This window comes from Hypanus sabinus, chromosome 8 (assembly GCF_030144855.1).
Source record: "Hypanus sabinus isolate sHypSab1 chromosome 8, sHypSab1.hap1, whole genome shotgun sequence".
NCBI classification, from domain to species: Eukaryota; Metazoa; Chordata; class Chondrichthyes; order Myliobatiformes; family Dasyatidae; genus Hypanus; species Hypanus sabinus.
Genome location: NC_082713.1, coordinates 17,057,305 through 17,063,304, shown reverse-complemented (window position 1 = coordinate 17,063,304; position 6,000 = coordinate 17,057,305).

Below are 6,000 nucleotides of genomic sequence, written 5' to 3'. Positions count from 1 at the left end.
CAACAATGCTGTGCCGACTTTTTAACCTAGTCTAAATTCAATCTAAGCCTTCCTTCTCACATAGACCTCCATATTTCTTCAATCCACATGCCTGTCTTGCCTGAAAAGCACTTTCTGGTAAAGAGATTAATTTCTTACTCTCTCTCTATGATTAAGTGTGATTGCTGTTTACTGCAGATACAATTAGGAGCTACTGTGAATGTGGTAAGCAGTGTAAACATTTAACTTCATCCTCAAAGTGTCACTTAGCATTTTTATTGAATTGCTGAATGATCTGCCTCCTGAAAATGAGTTCTTTTTCCCCCTTGTTCTCAGGAGTTTGCTGTTATATTCAAAGTTGTTCTACCAAGACTATAAGACCATAAGATATATAGAACTGTGCAAAAGCCTTAGGCACTTATATAATTAGCTGGAGTGCTGAAGGCTTTTAACCAATACTCTATTTGTCAACGTGAATCAGAGAGCGAGTCTGTAAACCTGAGGGGAGGAAAGGATGTTGGGAATGGTGAGAGTGGATCACAGCGAGGAGGGTGTGGGATAGGTGGCAGATATGGATTGCCAGGGGCAGGAGGGGGTATGGCACGGATACAGACACATCCAGCCCTAAGATACTAGGCAAGGTCATTTGATTCCAAACAACTGGTTTATTGGTCATTACAGAATGTCACTCTGGTGATTTTGGCTCCCTCCCCCTTTTCCATAGCATGATTCCACTTGCCACGCTCCCTTCCCAATTCTCTTCAGAGATTGTCTGCCAGGCATCAGTGATCACATAACCAGGACTTGTGATGTGCAACACCTGCTCCTATGGCTTCAGGAGGCCCTGGTCAGGGTCCTAAGTCGGTGCTGCACCTGGCTCAAGGGATTCCTGCAGGCTGGCAGAGGGAAGGAGTGCCTTACAACCCCTAAGGTACAATTACAATGTTTAAGAGGCACTTTGACAGGTACATTGATAGGAAAAGTTTGCAGGGAAATGGGCCAAATGTGGGCAAATGAGACTAGCTTTGGAGGACACTTGGTTGGTCATGGATGCATTGCTTGTCTCCATGCATTATAATTCTCTGATTTAAATACTATATGACTTATTCACATTTTGCCTTTCAGTTGCTGGATATATTTCACCATCTTCTTTCACCGTGTGTCCTGTTCCCAGTGATATACCATTACAGAGCACCACAAATAAGGCTCCCCTTTGGAATTGGGAGGCCAATCTATAGATGTTAACATAATTAACTGTACATGTTAACTGTGTGCATGTATAGCTATGTATTTTCCACAAAACTGTGGAATATAAGGTCCACATATCATATTCTAATATACTGTTAACATTATATTAGATATTAATATAATATGTGGAACATATTCCACAGTGGAACATTTAATACTCAGATAGAAATATGCTGGGGGTGTGAGGTGTATGTACATAGAGTGACATGTACATAATATGTGATAGAGTACGGATCTCCCAATTTAAATCTTTGATTCTTTCCTGGAAGTCAGAGGTACAGAAGCCGAAAGTTCCACACTAGATACTCAGCTAGCTCCATCCCTCCGCACCACAGAGGAGACGTTCAACAGGTGGTACCTCATGAATCACAATGGATCTTCACTGTCTGAGACAGTGCTCTTCTCTCTGCTTGTTACCATCTGGGAGGAGGTGCAGAGCCAGAAATCCCGCACTCAATGATTCAGAAAAAGCTTCTTCCCCTTCACCATCAGATTTCTGAACAGTCCATGAATCCATGAACACTAACCCATTATTCTTTATTTTTGCCCTCTTTACTTATTTTGTAAATGATAGTAATTTAATATATTTGCAATGAACTGCTGCTGCAAAATTACATATTTGATACCATACAGTGATAATTAATCTGATTTTCTCTTCCTTTCAGCCATTCAGTTCTTGAACCAAACTGCACAACTCTAAACACTTACCTCAGTATTTGACCATTTTACACTCTTATGAACTTTGTTGACATTTCTGGTTCTAATTGTGTTTTTTCTTGTACTATTCATGTACAATATATGTTAAGTTTATGTTTATCTAAACTCCTGTGCTTCTAACATGATGTGCCTGTGATACTGTAAGACCATAATATGTAGGAGCAAAATTAGGCCTTTATCCCTCTCAATCCCATTCTCTTGCCTTCTCTACACTATATTTAAAACCCTGACTAATCATGAACCTATCAACTTCCACGTTAAATATACTCAATGACTTGGCCTTCACAGTGGATGAATTTCACCACCCTCTGTTCTAAAGGGACATCCTCTATTCAGAGACTGCGCTCTGTGGGCCCACACTTTGCCACTATTGGAAACATCCTCTTCATATCCATTCTGTCTGAGATTTTCAATATCCAGTAGGATTCAATGAGGTCCTCCTTCATTCTTCTAAACTCCAGTGAAACAGGTACAGAACCATCAGATACTTCTCATACACTAGCCTTTCATTCCCAGAATCGTTCCCGTGAACCTCCACTGGACACTCTCCACTGCCACTTAGGGGGCCCAAAACTGCTCACAGTACTCTAGATACAGTCTGGTCAAAGCTTTATAAAGTCTCAGGGTTACACCCCTGCTCTTATATTCTAGCCCTCCTGAAATGAATGCTAGCATTGCATTTGCCTTCCTTACTGACTCAACCTGCAAGTTAACCTTTAGGGAATCCTGCACAAAGACTCCCAAGTCTCTTTGCACCTCTGATTTTTGAATTTTGTCCCCATTTAGAAAATAGTCTATGCCTTTATTCATTCTACAAAATGCATGGCCATACACTTCCCCACACTAAATTACATCTGCCTTTTCTTTGTCCATTCTCCTGATCTCACTAAGTCCTTCTGCAGACTCACTGCTGCAAATGAGTCAGATTTTTTCATTTTACCTGTGCACACATACTTTACATGTGACAATAAATTCAAATTGATTTTCTATCCACTGTTAAGCAGTTAGGTGAGGAAATGTTAATATCATGTGTCAAATACCTGAGATTTTCTAATCTCTCAACCAGTTGCTGAACCTTGTCACAGGGTTATCTGTAATTCTATGTCTTTTTTAAGTTCACTGGGAATCTCTAGTTTGGAATCTTATCAACTATCTTCTGAAGTTGATGTTGACAAAGTCCACTGGCACTTCAAGCTTTCAGTGTTAATAAATGCCTCATTAAATTCAATGAGATTAGTCAGATACAACCCATCTTTCACAAATCAATGCTGGACTCGTTGGTTAAATCATGCTCATCCAACCCTAATTGTAATATTAATCTGATGCATACTGAAACACTGGCATGGTTCCAGACAACATTGCAATGAGAAAAACTTCTAACCAGAGCTAAAATGTTGGAATGAAGTATGAACTCTTCATTTTAAACTTATTCTGGTTGAAGTTCTTTCAAGTTAAAAATGTGCCCCAAACGAATTCTCTGTTCGGTTTCTCTATCCATTGATTTCTCTTACTTCTGAAACAACAAGGCATCTAGCTTCCAGTAAACATTGATTTCTCTTGCTAATTTTTCCACCTCTCTCTTCTCTCTTTTTCCATTCCCCATTCTGGCTCCCCTCTTACTGCTTCTCTTCAACTCATCTACCAATTAGCTCCCTCTGGTGCCCCTCCACTTCCCTTTCTCTCATGGGCCACTCTCCTCTCCTATCAGGTTTCATCTTCTTCAGCCCTTTAACTTTTCCACCTATCACCTCCCAGCTTCTCATTTCATTCAACCCTCCCTCACCTACCTACCTTCCCCCTCACCTGCTCTCACCTATCATCTGCCAGCTTGTACTCCTTCCCCTCCCCCATCCCACTTCTTATTCTGGTTTCTGCCGCCTTCCTTTCCAGGCCTGAAGAAGGGTCTCAGCCCAAAATGTCAACTCTTAGTTCATTTTCATAGAGGCTGCCTGACCAGCTGAGTTCCTCTAGCAATAAGTGACATTTCCCTTTGTTAGTTTGGGTGCTTAGCATTATTGTAAAATTGCTGAGATATAGTCAGAGTGCCAAATCATTGACTCCCAGAGGCCCAAGTTCAAGTTTCACCTTGGCAGCTGAGGAATTTAAATTTTAGTATATCAAGATTTTCTTAAAATTCTGGCTGCACTGCAGTAATGATAGCCATGAACTGAAAATGGAATTGATTTATTATTGTCACATGTACTGGGACACAGTGAAAACCTTTTCATTTGGTGTGCTACCTAGGCAAGTCTTGCCATGCATAAGTGCATTGTGGTAGTAAAATGGAAACTAAGGCGCGGGACATTGTGTTACTTTGCAGAGAAAGTGCAGTGCAGGTAGACAAATAAAATGCAAAGTCCATGACAAGGTAGACTGGGAGATCAAAATATCATCTTTAGTGTGTGGAAATCCATTCAAGCATTTGGTAACAATGGGATAGGTACTGTCCTTGAGCCTGGTGGTAAGTGCTCTCAAGCTTTTGAAGGGATTGAAGAGAGAATGACAGGGGTGGGAAGGGTCTTGACCATGTTGGCCGTATTTTTCCTAGGCTTCTTTTGGTGAGTCTATTAAGTAGACCCTTTGGTCCTTCTTTTCAGACCTGAGAAGAGAAAGTGTGTCTTTAGTGTTTTGGACAACCAGATATGAAATGTTGAGTTTTCTTGTCTTCAAACTTGGATGGTTTTCTGGAAAGTTTTCAATGCTTGTATTTTGATCTGAAGCTGATTGTTGCCAGTAATATAAACACTGCAAATATGATAGCTGCCTTGCCAATTCTTAATGAGTTGCATGAGTAGAGATGTTGATTATACCTTACTGAGATGGTGACATGAAAGTTTGTGCAATTTGTGGCCTTTCTTTTTCAAACAAAATCTAATAATCCTTGTAGCTTTTTCATGTCTGAGGAAATGAAGTAGAAATGCTTGATAGTATCAGTTTAATTACTTACTGCCATTATGCTGCTGATGTAGTTCTTCCATTTCTGGCTGTGGTTGGCCATTTGGCTTTGGTCTTGGCAGTGTTCTGGGCTTCCGTCATCGTGCCAGTAGTTTCCTCTCAATTTTCACTACTGTCAGCCATGTAAGTCCTGGGTGGAGACTCGGGAATACCATCCCACATAGACACAAAAGAATGCTTCATTGCTGATTCCATGAAAACTTTGATCAGTCAGGGTTGTTAGCCCTGAGATGAACCTCTGAACCTGGAAGACTGGTGGATCACTCTTTGCATGGCCTCTACCTTTTCACCTGCTTGGCAAGGCTGCTCCTACCAAGAGTCAAAGCATAAAGCCCTGACTCCAGCCAACGTAGCTCTCTGGGTCTACAGGCACACAAGCCTCCAATAATAATAATAATAATAATAATAATAATAATAATAATTCTTTCCTCTCCCTCTTCCTTCTTTTCTTCTTTCAATTTTATATCAATTACAACTCAGCAAAACATGCTGAACTGTCTCTGGACTACCACAGTCACATAATCCAGTTGGATGTTTTCCTATTATCTTTAAGTAATAGTTTATCCCACAATGCCCCAACCTAAGTCTTGTTAATTTCACCATAACTCTATGATTTAAAGAGTAACAGTCTGAGACCTTGTTGTGGTCCTCTTGGAAAATATTATCAGTTTGAACTCAAGGAAATTTTCACTGTCAGTTACAAGACAAATCATGCTCATTGTGGTGGAGTTGATAAGCAAATTACAAGTAACCACAAAGAGATTGCCAGAGTCCCAAACAACACCAGCTGGTTCTACAATATCCTCCCTACTGGCCTAGCTGAATGAAGCCGTAAACTGGTAACTTCAATGGTGGAATATTCAATGAGGGACTGTAATTGCAAAAGCCAAGGTTGGTCATGACATGGTACGTATGAGATTGATCAATACAGTCATGAGTAAGCCCTTTATTCCACGGTGTCTGTGCCAACCACAATGCCAAAATTAAACTAATCCGATCTCCTTACATAGAATCCATTTCCCTGTAATCTCTCCATGTTCAAGTGTCTTGACATTCTGTTTTATTTTAATGTTACTTTTATTTAGAGATACAGTATGGAAC